Source organism: Hippocampus zosterae, chromosome 14 (assembly GCF_025434085.1).
Source record: "Hippocampus zosterae strain Florida chromosome 14, ASM2543408v3, whole genome shotgun sequence".
In the NCBI taxonomy this organism is placed as follows: domain Eukaryota; kingdom Metazoa; phylum Chordata; class Actinopteri; order Syngnathiformes; family Syngnathidae; genus Hippocampus; species Hippocampus zosterae.
Genome location: NC_067464.1, coordinates 18186147 through 18201328, shown reverse-complemented (window position 1 = coordinate 18201328; position 15182 = coordinate 18186147). Strand labels below are relative to the sequence as shown.

The window sequence follows — 15182 nt, the reverse complement described above, 5'->3', positions numbered from 1 at the left end:
TAAAACACTATTTTTTAGGGGTGGGCCGGGGCTCCACATATCACACCATGCTGTGTGGGAACCACAAAGAGTTTCCATATAATCAGTGGAAGCAACCCTGCTTGTATTCAGCGCCGTAAACAAAAGACATGAGACAGGCGGGACATGTTTCCATCAGCCGTCAACCAAAAGGGCATACATCAGTGACGGACTGAGAGGTCTGTCGGTACTTGACACGGTTAGTGACCATTGCACTGATCGACAAAAAAAACACCTCTGTCAGTCGTTTGTCCGTCCTTTTTGTTTTGTTTTTTAAGTTTCCCGTCCTTCATCAATCATCAGCAAAACGGGCGTCTGTCGGTGACGGACTGACAGACCTTCCGTCAGTATTGACAGAATACCCGCCTCTGTATACACACAGATTTCTTGAGAGAGAGAATCTATTACTGTGTGTCATGTCCTGTGTGTGAGACAATACAAGGCGTCGTAAATAAGTCATGCTAGCATGTAGCAGCCATGGATAAGAACAGCTTGTTCGCATGCATGTGAACATTCGTGATAGAAATGAGGTTACACTCAAATGTTGCTAGCAGTCTAAAAACTGCAAACTCCCCCTTCAAAGTCAAACTACAAAGTTCAGGATTGTTGACATTCAGGTATTGATTCTTCAGCTGCTTGTAAATATGTTTTGAAATGCGTAGTGAACAACTGAGTAAACAAATGACTCATGTTTTTAAAATGGGATACATTTGAGTTCAAAACAGAACATGGATTTATACAGTATGTACATTTACCAGTAGAATGAATTCACTTAAAGGTACCAATGTTATATTTGCATATGTATAAATGTGAATTTGAAAAAAATAATACATTCAAATTTTATTCACATTATCTTATGTAATTTTTACAAATCTATTAATAACTTTTTCCCGTTGTAATGAAAGCATTTGCAGGGCAATTATGAAACGTGCTGAAGACCCTTTCAAATAAATATCATATTTTACAAATCCAATAATTTGTAAAAAAGAAATCACTCCAGTGATTGAGATATTACGCAAAGCCACAGAAAATATAATCATGCTGTTATTAAAGAATAAAAAGAAAACAACTCTTTTGAAGTATGGGTACGTTTTAATTGACACTCAGATATTAATCGAGTTGATGATTCTTGAAGTTGTGCTACAAAGGTGTGTAATTATCTTGACTTTACTATGGGCTAACTGTATGAATAAGGTGACTTGGGATTTGACTTAACACAGGATGTGACTTTACATGATGCATATAATGCCGCATGTGCAGCTCTAGATGTCAATAAACTGGCAAAATTTGACACTTAAGAGGTAAGTATTCTCTGCTCAACCCGTATCGTATTGTTTTGTGTTTTTTGTTATTGTAAAGTGTCCTTGGGTGTCTTGAAAGGCGCTTATAAATAAAATTTATTTTTATTATTATTATTATTATTAATATTATTATTATTATTATTATCTACTTCAGTTTCTAGAAAATACATGCGAAAATAAGTGGCACATCGTAGACGTAAGGGAACATTTCATGGAGCAAACAGTCTACTTTGTCCTTGTTCATGCCAGAGCATCATTTATGAGCCTTCACAGTGACGCAGTTTAATTTGGACTCTGTTGTCCAGCAGTATGAGACTGTGGCTTAGTTTCTTCCAGCTGTATTTTGTGCATTTCAGTGTTTTACCCCAACTGTCGGCTTTGGCAGAGACAGACGTCTGGCAGAGGCAGACTTAAACTAAAGCTATATTCTTAGCGAAAAGCAGCATTATTCAGAAAGCAAGCGCTCCTTGTTGTGAGATATTCCCAAAAAAATGCCTTGATTTATTTATCTTGGTCGGCTCCGTTGGAATAATGTTTGACCAAAATCAACTTAATAGATCCTTGCAGTGCCTCTGTGCCTGTGTGCTTTTATCCCGGCTCATGGTGTGGAACAGCATTGTGTTCTGTGAGGCCACGCGCTCTTGCTTGTCCCGAAATTTAATGAGGGAGCAGCTTTGGCCTTGTTAAAAAAAAAACAAAAAAAACTCAATATCCTCCCCTCCTGTCGTATCATTTTGTGACATAAATAAAACAAACAAAATGTTCAAAACAAAGCACAACCAGGAAAAACCCATGGCGTCATTCTACAAAAGAGCACATTTCAAAAAGCCAGTCATATTTTCAGATTTCTTTTTTTGTTTCCTCAAAATTGCTTTGTGGCTAGATAATATGCTACCAGAAAGCTAATTTGAAACTCTGATTTCCGTTTTCTAGGTGACCCAGAAGAGACAACTTTGACTCGGATCGAAACAAGAAACGGAATCTGCCTCCTGCTTTCTCATGACCACTATGTGTCTGGATACTTGAGTAGACCAAACAAGTTACGATCACCGTGAGTACCGTGAAATCACATTCTTAGGTGCTCTGTCGCTATTTCACTATACAATACAATACATGCTGATTTATATAGCGCTTTCACAACAGCGGCAGCTGTAACAAAGCGCTTTACAAAACAGTTAACATAAAGTAAAATAATAAACACAACACATAACATAAAACACGGACAGTCGTGCAGTCCTAACCACTTTTCCGTCATACGCTTTGTTGTTTGAAGCAGTTTGAGATGAAAGAGGAGAGAATCAAAGTGTCCTTTAACCAGTGGATCAGAGACGTCATGCTCAAAATGTGCACACGTCGGCTACAAGCTAAGTTTCAAAGTCAACAAGAAGCTGTAGCATCCATTGACGAAAAAAGAGATTGGTTCACTTCTCCTGTCCCATGGAAATCCTTTTCAATTCCAAATACGGTTCCAAATACGCATCGGCGCTCTTCGCCAACGCTCCTCTCTCCTCATCCTCAACTTCAGCGGCCATCCATCCAGCCGCACCAACGCCAACTGTCCAACAGCACTGACAAAGCCACTGAACAAATCGGGGTTGTGAAAAATGCTGCCCATTACTGGCGCAAAAAACACAAGCGCCCCAGGTCTGTCCAGCACCGACAGTCAATGGCGCCGACATTCCTCCCAATCAAAATCTGTGCTGGTACAGGCGTGCTGCCGAGAAGGCGCAACCACCAAGCACAGATACTGCTCCTTTGACGAATGTCGTGGCCAAAAAGCGCTGAAAACAGTCCATATCAGGTCCACACAATGAAACAACAAACAACATGTGACAAAACAAAAGACAAAAACAGCAAAAAAGAACAAAAAAAGCAAGGCTCTTGAAGAGCACTTGCCGAAGGCTGCCTACTCGGGTGCCATCTTGGGAAAAAAAAAACGATGGGTCAAAATGCATGCACTCTCACTCAGAAGTGTTTCAATTTGACGCAGCAAAAGCACCCTTTATATTGCCGAACCTGTAAGTGGTTTTGCAGGTGGCCATTTCATACCTGTCAACTTTTCGGAGCGCCAACCTGTATAAACTACCCAAAAAATCCTTATAAAGAGCAAAAAATCATTATAACATACCAAAGCATATTCTATGTCAAAATAATGGCAGAAAAAACCCCCACAAAATTTTCATTGATACTTATTGTAGATCTCCATATTACAATGTCTGGTTAATGTATAATCATCATTCTACTTTGTGGCATTATTGTGTTCAGAGTTGTATTCCTGTGTTACTTTTTTCACCAACACCAAATGCTGACCCATCGGCTCGAAGTTACAGCATCCATTCATATTTACTTTGGAAATGAAAGCATTCGAGTAGACTAGCACCATTCTGGGCAAAGGAGGGAAAACTGAAATTTTCAGAATCCGTATGCTATGTGCGATACGGCCATATACGTAAGATTCACCACAAAATCCGTATGAACTATGGCTAAACCGTATGAGTTGACAGGTATGCCATTTATCAGCCATGGCCAAATTGGCGCATGATATTTTGACAGACTAATGAATATTATCCGGTTTCAATATTTCTCAAGCTGTCATGGTGTTGCGTTTGTCCAATTTTTAGCCTTTGTTGACTCATTAAACTTCTGTCAGCTCATGTTGGTATAATTAACCGTGGTGTCAAATCGCAGCATGAATTCGAAATGGGGAAAAGAACACATTTAGTTCTCTGATATGGCAATTTTCCATTTTTATTCCACAAAGTGTCTGATGTTGTCTAACACACCCAAATCTTTTATGATTTCTGTATTCTTTTATTACTATTATTATTTTTGTAATTGGCATTCGGATTTATCATGTAATTTTTTTTTCATGTGGTATTTAATAACAGCTTCAGTCTTTTTAAATATCATCAAAGTCATTGTAAAAGTCAAAGTCAAAGTAAGTTATTAGCTCACCATGTATATAATATTATTGAGTGTTACTAATATTGCAAAACATGTCTTTGAGGCATATGTCTTTGCAATGAGTTGAGAAATATTCTTTGGGCCAATACATTTGAGCGCGTGGAATATGTGCGTGTTTTATCCCCATCAAACAAAACAAGTTCAACTTCGCTAATATTGGACATACTTAATCTAATCCTTTTACATGCCATTGTACTTTTGTCGAGCACGATTAAATGATACAAATCAGTGAGCGGGTCAAAAACCCAACACATTCTGATATACAAAGTTGGATTAGGTTCTTAAGCCATCTGCCCACTCTTCCTCGATTCATTCTATTCATCACCCTTTCTGTGAGGAAAATTGGCACCATTTACTGCTGTCACTGCAAGGCTTATTGTCTCCTTTTATTCCGGGGACAAAGCTGCCTTGACATTTAAATGATCCTTGCTTGTTTCAAATTTACTTTCAGGAGGAAGAAGGAAAACAGATAAGCGGTTTGAGTAGGCGGTGGCAAGTAGGTACCATACCTCGGGGCGGGGGATTACAATGAGTGGGACAGTACATGAAAAGATAAAATGCAATCTGCCAGGGAAATTGGGTTGATTTCGTTCAAAAGTGTCAGGTAGGTGTTGAGCGCCTGCAGGTGTTCCCCCTGGGAGTGATCGAATAAAGACTTTGATAGCTTACCAGAAAGTCAGACAAGACGAGCAACAGCCAAAATATGCTCCTCTAAATTGGAGGTTTAATGAATGTGTTAACCTCTGTCAGACTCAACTCAACTTTGATATGGCTTTTTCCATTAAAATAATATTTATTGAATTGATTTGAGAGTTTGATCGAATGGACAAGGCATTTGCATAAAAACATTTTTTTTTTTACTTCTGGGAAGATTTTTCTCGCAGATTTTCCCCCAGCTGTCAGTAGGTGGGGTACACCCTGAAGTGGTTGCCAGCCAATCACAGGGCACACAAAACCAAACAATCATTCACACTACACTCACAATCACACCGAGGGACCATTTTGAATGTTCAATACACCTACCATGCATCTTTTTGCAATGTGGGAGGAAACCGGAGTACCCGAAGAAACCCCACATAGGTAAGGGGGATATGTGCAAACTCCGCCAATATATAGTGACTGTTTTGCAGTATTTTGTTTTGTTTCTTGAAGATTTATTATTTTTATTTTTTGTGTGGTTTGAAATGCCCCCCTCCCCCAATTCATTTCAATGGTTGTCAATTACAAACGGATTCATGGAACGTTCTGGTCTCTACCTTTTGGGAAAAATTGAGGTCAACTGTGCATTTCTGCTCCTTCCTCTGCCACAGTATCCAGTTTCCCGCTTTCCATAAGCCATACTGCTCCAGTAAATGGAAAAATATTAATCCTGTCAACACTCTTGCGCAGTCATCACAAAAGTAGCTTCACGACTGAAGCTGTACTGTGTTAAAAACAGCGTCTCTTCAACCTTGCTTATGTCGCTACTGTCCGACACTGCCTCAGCTCTTAATAATAATTATTATAGAGTGCCTATTAAAAGTGTCTACAAATGTACTGGACATATAAACATTAACTTGTCAATAACAAGGTTTTACTAGCTAATGACAGAGTGATTGCACAATGTGCGGTGTGGTCCATCTATGAACACAATATATTCTAATTCAGCAACTTTGACAATGAAATCATTGACATGATTGGATTCAAAAAACAAATCAACATACACCACAGAGCAGAGAATTAAAAGACAGGTTTGTGTACTAAAAGTCTGTATCTCTGTCAGTAATATGAAGTCCATGAAGACATAGAGCAGGGGTAGGGAACCTTTTTGACTAAGAGCCATGAAAGCAGAATATTTGGAAATGTATTTCAATGAGAGCCATATAATTTACTGCATTTTAAAAGTGAATTCAACAAAATGTCAGTTTAATAAGCCTCCGAATTTATTCTTTTAAATAATTCGGTTATGATACTCACCATGAATGTGAATGGTTTTCTGTTCCTCACTATTGCTAAAGATCTAGCTTGCACCTTACTCAGTAGCTTGAACGCTTTCTTTCTGGTGTTGCCCGCAGGGTATTTTGATGTGAACGTACAGGTAGCATGGCGAGTGTCAAAATTCCACTATACATTCGACCGTTTCAGTGATGCAATGTTGTCATTTCAAATTAAACACACCAAAGAACCTGTTCTCTCCACAAAGGGTAATTCTTTGGTCCATTCGTCCTGAAGTGTTCCATGCTCATCATCTTTTTTTTTCTTTTCACCATCTGCTTAGTCGAAGGGTTAGTTAGCTTTGAGCTAATGACTGAGCAGACTGAGTCAGAAATTGTTTTCCCAACAATTGCTCCTGCAGCCAACAGGACATGAGCAGTGAAAAATCGATGGATGGATTAAACAAGTGAAAATATTTTGTTTTATCTGCAAGCCAGATGCAATCATCAAAAGAGCCACACTTGGCTCGCGAGCCATAGGTTCCCGACCCCTGACGTAGAACCGTCTCCAACCTTCTCAGAACCCCATAGCCTAATGACATCTTCAAATAAGATCAAAATACTATTATTCTTTTCTTTTTTGACACACGTTTTACTCCGTAGCACTTTGAAGTGCATAAAAGTTTTTTCTGGGCCAAAGTAACATGGGAAATGAACTTGAGATTTACATTACTCAGGACAGCCATTAGACAACACCCCTGGTGGCACATACACAAGGCACTCCCAAGTAACATGCTCTCCTTGAAAGCAAAACATTCCTTTTCAAACTGTTCCAATCATAGATATAACAGATGGCACAGGCCATAACATGTCCAAAAAAAAACAACCCCCCCCCCAAAAAAATAGTGACAAAGATGATGTGTAATGTTACGTGATGTATTTTAACTGTGGCTAACCTTGACAGTGGTCTGTTGTTCCCTCATGGTGTGTTTCATGGGTAATAAAATAAGTGAAAAATAAACAAACTCTTTACAACAGCTTTATTGCTTCTTGGCAGATTCTCAAGGTCACTGAGACTCCCACACATTATCAACAAGAGCTGAGAAAAAGAAAAAGAAAGTGGAGGTAGCAATAGTGCAATCATCCAAATGCTTCGGCTAGATTTCATTGATGATGGATGCCCCGGTGCCTTTCACCAAACTGAATTTGAGGCATTTTTTTATTCAGTCTTATTTTGTTCTCCTTTTACCTGATCTTTTTGGTAGTTTAGATTTGAAATCTGTTTATGTTTAACTTTGTAATTGCAGGTGTAATCTATAATGTCAATCAGTGAAATGAGGATTTTTCAGTAAATTTCAACATTAAAGGATACATCTGCCATGATGGTGTGAGCAAGCGATGAAGTAACAAAAGACAAATATGTTGGCAAACTGTTGAGCTGGGCTTCATTGACTTCTTAACAGTTGAATTTAACGGCTCGATAGCCAGCTCAATATTGTCATACAGCTAGCTTCTGTCTTTTGTTCTCGAATGCAGAAGGATGTCACACAGTGCATGCACTCCTCCCACATATATATGTAACGCACAGATGTGAGACGTGTGTGTGTGTGCGCTCCATCGATCCATTAATAATGATGCACTTTTTCACAGCACACATTTCTATTTGTCTCACCAAGTACCAAGTAGGCATTGGTCACCTGCAATTTTTAAAAACTGTATTTGTCATAAGAAACAAGCATTGAATTCCTTCCCAAAGCATTTTATTAAACTAATGGGAATGCGTGGAAACTGCAAATTTACCAAAAAGTATGTAATACAGTAATCAGTATATTGATCCCCGTAGTCCACCCCCCCCAACCCTGCCCCCAAAAAGTGCTATACCAAAATAAATGCTAAAATATCTATTTTGGGTGTTTAACATAAAGGTTTAGAGCACAAATCACTGTAGTTAATTACAAATATGGACTTCAGTACAAGCAGTTCAACATCAATAAATAAATAAACATGAACTTGACTTTAGACGCAATGCTTGCCACAGAACCCATCTGTCCATCCATTTTCCAGTCACCTTTATCCTCACAATCGTCGTGGGCGGTGTTGGAGCCTATCCCAGCTGTCTTAGGAACACCCCGAACCGGTTGCCAGCCAATCGCAGGGCACACATAGACGAACAACAATCCACGCTCAGACTCACACGAGACACAATTTTGAGTGTTCCACTCACATGCCATACATGTTTTTGGAATGGGGTAGGAAATCGGAGTACCCGGAGAAAACCCACGCAAGTACGGGGAGAACATGCAAACTCCACAAAGGAAGGCTGGAGCCAGGATCGAACCCACTACCTCTGCACTGTGAGGTCGATGCGCTAACCACTGGCCCACCGGGCCGCCTGCACAGAATCCCTCAGACAAAATCTTGAAAGCACTTTCAGATTTTTTTTTAACAGGCTACTGCTATAAGAACTCCTAAAAACAGGCCACAGGTCAATTCAAAAGTGCTAAGAGGGTGAGTTTGGCGCACATTTGGAAGTTGTTATATAAGAAGTTTTGATCAACAATGCTTGGATAATAGTGTGGCGTGAGATAGCGTCAGTATGATATACATGTAACCAGGTGAACATTACTTAGACGCTTGTAGTGAAGGCTTCCTTGTTTAACAAATGTAGCACTACTTTAACACCCACACTAGATCAAAACACACGGGAACATATGCAGCGTGTGAGAATCAGACCGGTAAGGGTGGCATGCACGTGAAGGAGGGTAGTCGATGAACTGTGCTCACTGCTTGTCCCAACTTGATACACCCATGATCGTCATAGTAACCCTGGCGATATTCAGAGCACAATATCTGGAGTGGTTCGGTTTGGAGTTTGAAATCTACCACTAGTGAGTCGTGTGAATAGCTGTACAGCAGGGGAGATCATTTGTGTTTGTCCACGTGCTTTGTACACACTCAACACACCGGAACATATCGACAAGCCACTGCTGTTGTCTATTGTGGCGTAATTGTCTTTAATCTGTTAAATGATTTTCTTTGATCTCTTTTCGAACTCTTTTAAAATTCAGTTTACATCTCAGACTTTGATCTTAAAGCTGTACAATTTCTCATTGTTTAGTCGGGAATAAAGCCCACATAAAAATTATTTTGTGTCCAGCCTAGTCCTTCCAGAGACTCGGCTACATACAGTAAATATTCCTATCCCCGGAATTCTATGGAAAGGAATATCCTTCACCCGGAATAAAAACCTATGCATTAACATTTTGACTACAATATTACGCATTACCGGAACTTGCGTAAGCGGAAATTCCACTACCCGTAACCCGGATGGAGGTGTAATGCCGCGGGACCTTAAATACACGTAACGCTCATCTGATGCGACGGAAAATATACAAGGCTGAAACAAGTTTTCAGCTCGCGTTTTTTTATCATCAGATTCTAAACGACGACGTGTAAGTGAGTTTTTATTGCCGTGCGTTTTACTGTGATTGTGAATGATTTTAACTTTATTCACTTACGTCCTGGAGAACGGGGCACTAGCTTAAAAGCAGCACCCACTCGACATGACCGAAGAAACGTGTTCACTTCGCCGTTTTCATTCATCAGATTCGAAATGAAGACGTATAAGCGACTTTTTATTGGCGTGCGTTTTACTGTAATTGCGAAATTTTTTAACTTTATTCACTTACGTCGTAAAGATCATCGCATCGAAACGTAGAAGAACTGTAACGACTGCAGCGGAGCGAGTGAAATGCATCCGTTTGAGCGAGGCTGGACACAAAGTTAAAAAGATGCAGCAGACACTTGGAGTCGGAAAGACTCTAAAAAAACAAGGCTCTAAAAAACTTTAAAAAACAAGGCATCGATTCAACTCCTGATTACAAGCCACCATTCAGCAAGGAAGCAATGCAAATGGCAACAAAAATCCTTCTTATGCACAAGAATTACCAGACATCAGTGATCAACAGGACAGTTACTTGCAACTAGTAAGAAAACACAGGAAAAACATTGTCATAAACCAAAGAATGCATCCAACAAAACAATCCAAAATACACATTTTTTCCCAAGACAGAAAAAAATAATCATTAAAATACTGTACGTATTTTACTGTTGTGATTTTTGGGGATACACCTGTATTGCAGTTTTTGTTATATAAACAGTTTTTGGATAGTATATTTTTGTATTTTATTGATTGTGTTGTTACGCGTGCATTTTGTCAACATACTTGCAGGTTCATAAAGGACATGTACCATGCACATTTCCCAAATGAGGAATTTCTGTTATCAGGACAAATTGGACCGCGCAAACACGAGTCCGTACGTACCTGGGCTCCAACGTATGCATTACGCAGCAGTGCTCGAAATCCCTCATTTTCCACAACGAAATAACGATGCAAACCTTGGCAATAAATGCCGCGATGGTGCGTAATTCGCTTGGCATTTTCCAATCAGGCTGGCAGCTTTCAAATTGGCTCCTCGGTTGTTCTCTGGTCAGTTGCATCACTCGTACCCGCAGCAACAGCAGCTAGCCGTCTCATTAGCGCGATCCAGATTACATACAGTATACTGCGGCTCATGACGGATACTGTGCTTCTTTTTCCCCTATTATTTAGAAGCTTCTGTGTCACTTTAATTGGCATATTTAAATAATTGAAATTTGGACGTTTGTGGATCGCTTCAAATTTGTCCATATTTAAATCGCGATGCATCTAAGAAGAGGAAATTTCCCCCACCCCCTTCTTACATTATCAGAGTGTTACAAAAAAAATGATTTAACACAAAATACAAACACATCGCACCATCAAAAAGGTATATTTTTTTTGCACTGTTGAACATTTGTTGGAGCAGCACCAGTTGCAGTCGACACACTTGCTTGCTCATTAACAGTGGGTGTCCTCGCTTGTTTGTTTGTTTTTTTCTTCTCTTACTAAAGGGTGAACAATACGCATATGCCGAACGCAGGTTGTTTGTGGAGTTTAAATTTCTATTTTAATAGTAGAAAGAAATATAATGCGCAGAAAATGATAAAACACACACACACAAATAAAAACAGAAAACTGTGGCCATTTGTATGAAAACTCAGTTACCAGAAATCAGTCATCCCTCAGCTTCCTTGTAGGTATGATATGTGTTATCTTATCTACACTGTTCGCGGCATGCTGACAACTACTGAATGTATGTCTTTCGTATCTGTTAATGCTCTCTGAACCAGCCACCGGCTGCACAACTGACCACGAGTGCAGTGGTGAAGCCTCATGCGCAGAATAATCACCAAGTGTGAATTCGATAAAGACTTCTCTCATGGGCAATAGCAACAGCCTGGTAGAAAATGCTATTACACCTCTGCACAGCAGTTACAGTGTGCGACACGGTTGCAGAAAAATCCTCGTCACTAAGAACTCCAACTTGAAAAGTGAGAGAGGCATAGAAGTGTTTGTGTGGGTTTGAGTGTGAGGGCATTTTTTTTAACAACTGTCCAGTACAGTCTATTCATTGTGACTTTGCTTCGTAACCCTTCTGTAAACAAAAGATTGTGACCACCTGCACAATAGAATGATGCAAAGCTGCGTTCACTCATCTGCCTTTATAAAAATTGCGTAATAACGTTCAATTTTGACTGATGCTATAACAGATGTATTTTGTTCGCAATATACATTCTTGAGTTTGTGTCTGTGTAGAACTGCACTTTATTATACTGTGAACTGAACCCAATATTTCTCTCACGTAACCAATTAAGACATGCCATATGTAGGTAGCATCGGTCGTTAAGATGCCAAGTCAGCACCTAAATTAATACGGCTGATTATAACCTCGGGCAGCCCGGTGGGCCAGTGGTTAGCCCGTTGATCTCACAGTGCAGAAGTACTGGGTTCGATTCCAGCTCCGGCCTCCCTGTGTGTCAAGCAAAGCGCTGTACGTAGCGTAAAAATCCATACAATAATTAACAGTCAAAACAATAAATTAATAAGACAATCACCCCAAATACGATACTTTTCAAAAATCAATTCATGGTAATAATACTTTATTTATTAATTATCTCACATTCACTACTTCTCTCACCAACATCACATGTGTTTAAGTATTTTATAAGTCACACCAGGCACGGGAGTCAAGCACCTTATTTTCTGATATCATGACAAATTAATGAAGTGGACCATCTCTGGACAGCCAAATTTTGGACCAAAGGACTGGCAGATTTCTGACTGACAACTGTTCTCCTGGCGGTGATATAAATCATGGGTTAATTTAATGTAAGGGTCAGTGAGTTGGTCATGGATGATATTTTTTGGGGGGGAGGTTGACTAACAATTATGCAAAATTAATGTTTGTGTTACATAGTGTGCATTAGTATCAGTGCAGTTAGGCTACCTGTGTGCCATCCATCCATCCATCTTCTTCTGCTTATCGGGGGTCGGTTGTGGGGTAATTGGCTTCAGCAAAAAGCGCAGAGTTCCCTCTCCCCAGCCTCTTCCTCCAACTCTTGCGGGTGTATCTTCAGGTGTTCTCAAGCCAACCGGGAAGCATTGTCTCTCCATCATCTCCTGAGTCATTCTTCTCTCGCTAAGAAGTTCCCAGAAAACTTCACCTTGGAGCCATCCTGATCAGTTGGCAGAGGCAACTGATCTGGCTCCTTTCATTGTGGAGGAGGGAGGGGTGGTTCTACTCTGAGCCCTTTCTGGATAACCAAGCTTCTCATTGTATTTCCAAGGGAGAGACTCTGTGGAGGAAATTCATTTTGCCCGCTTACATCGGTGATCTTATTGTTTTCGTCATGACGCACCGGACGTGACCATGAACAAGGCCCCAAGATACTTGAACTCCTCCATGTGGTGCAGGATCTCATTCCTGACCTTGGTGCCTCCCACAGGTGGTGAGCCCATGGTAGGGTTGGGGGGGTCACATTTCCCCTCGCGGCTGTGCTCGGCCTCATGGGGGCAGGCCCAGCCACCAAATTCTTGCCAGCAAGTCCCATTTGCGGGCCTGCATCCAGGCAAGTGAAAACTTTGACACTTTACCTCAACACCTATTGCGACTCACGTCGTGATATACGCTTCCTTACAGAAGCTGAGTTTTATCCTTTGTGATTTCATCAAGACTCGTAGATGGAGTCCTGAACACACGACGTCACAAAACTTTTAACATTGTGTAGATCCCAGTTTCCCTAAGCAGCTTTATCAAAAGCTTTATTTTCTGCAAGGACACGATAATGCTATTGAGGTGTCTTCAATGAAGCTTGAAGGATAATAATAAAGATTGAAAAAGATTGTTTACTGTTGTTTTACACAGATCCGAAATATTTGGTCAGGCATTAAAAATATTTCCTGCGGGTTTGTTGTGTTGTTTTATTCAGTGAGCTTTTTTTGTTGCCTTTTTTAAGTTATTTTAGTCCTTTTAACCTCAATCAGTTCAAAACCATTGTGCAGAAGTAATGTGAAACAACTCGATGAAAAACAGCTCATAAAAGTGATTTAATGATTACCGTTTGGATGCAGTAGCCACTTGTCCTTGAGATCAAACAATCAAAATGTGTCAGGTCAACAGCATCACGTTCCATCATTTGATCATCCTTGCTATAATATTCCAGTCAGGGTAGGTCGATGTAGTGTTAGTGTCTCTGAGGTAATCATGCAGTGCATTCTGGGAACTCCGGGATTGACAGCCTAAGAACAGGCAGGGACCCGTTAAAATTGAGGCTTAGATTGTTCTTTTGAAGGGCGCTACTGTCGACACAAAACCACCAGATGAGCAAGTTATGGCCCACAAATCAAAGCGCTGCACACTGGCTCATCACACTGACATTCTCTGCAAGATCACCGGGGATGAAGGAGGGCGGGTGGGCGTCAAGACTGCGGCAAGTCTGAACGGAGAATTAGGTGCGTTATGATCCCCCTGAGTCAGGTATGAGCGTGTGAGAATGCGTATAAGAGAAAGCAAGTCGACAAGCAGCAGAAGAAGATGCGATAATGTTATTCCTTGAGAAGGTGAAAAGAAAAAAAATGTCATGACATTGTTATGAATAATGGTTTTGTCATCATCATTTATGATCAAATCCGTTCACTTCAAGGTCACACTTACGTGGTTGCGTATCAAAATGAGAGTTTTTATTCCCTCCAGGAAAAAAAAACACTGTGTATACAAACCCAATTCCAATGAAGATAGGATGTTGTGTTAAACATCCATCCTTCCATCCATCCATCCATACATTTTCTGATTCGCTTAATCCTCACAAGGGTCGCGGGGGGTGCTCTGGAGCCTATTCCAGCCGTCTTCGAGCAGTAGTAGTAGCCAGCCGATCGCAGGGCACACAGAGACAAACAAGCATTTACGCTCACACTCACACCTAGGGACAATTTGGAGTATTCAATCAGCCTGCCATGCATGTTTTTGGAATGCGGGAGGAAGCTGGAGTACCTGGAGAAAACGCACGCAGGCCCGGGAAGAACATGAAAACTCCACAAAGGGAGGCTGGAGCTGGAATTGAACCTGGTACCTCTGCACTGTGATGTCAACGCGCTGACCAGTGGGCCACCAGGTCGCCTGTGCTAAACATAAAAAAAAAAAAAAAGAATAAAAACATAAAACAATTATTTTCAAAACATGTTCAAACCCATGTTTAATTGAATGCACGACAAACACAGTAATTTCACGTTAAAACTGATCAACTTTATTGTTTATGGCAAATTATAATTTACTTGAAATTTTATGGCTGCAATACAATGTGAAAAAGATGGGACAGGGTCATGTTACATCACTTTTTCTTTTAACAGCATTCAATAAACATATGAGAACTAAGGACACAAATTGTTGAAATTTTGTAGGTGGATTTGAATTTTTTTTTTTCCGCATTCTTGCTTGGTGTACATCCTCCGTCTAAAATGGGTATCCATCCGGGACGGACAGACGGACTGTTCCGTCCCAGGAAAGGAATGCCCATTACTGTTAATTTTGCCTTTACAGATGTGTCAGTTACCCATGCCATTGGCACG

General features: G+C 40.4%; 2 protein-coding genes and 1 long non-coding RNA gene across 5 annotated transcripts in view; 1 reads left to right on the top strand and 2 right to left on the bottom strand.

The window, feature by feature from the left end:
- LOC127614413 (leucine-rich repeat and fibronectin type-III domain-containing protein 2) overlaps positions 1–15182 on the top strand; it is a 133467-nt gene that overhangs the window by 72020 nt on the left and 46265 nt on the right. For all 3 annotated transcript variants that reach the window (XM_052085714.1, XM_052085715.1, XM_052085716.1), the window contains one exon: positions 2253–2370. The gene's annotated coding sequence lies outside the window, so the exon portion shown is untranslated. The remainder of the gene's footprint in view (positions 1–2252; positions 2371–15182) is intronic.
- The window catches only part of LOC127614564 (uncharacterized), a 149724-nt gene that overhangs the window by 93603 nt on the left and 40939 nt on the right, over positions 1–15182 (bottom strand). The gene's annotated exons all lie outside the window — the stretch shown is intronic.
- LOC127614503 (uncharacterized) overlaps positions 1–15182 on the bottom strand; it is an 85951-nt gene that overhangs the window by 49473 nt on the left and 21296 nt on the right. The window lies entirely within an intron of this gene.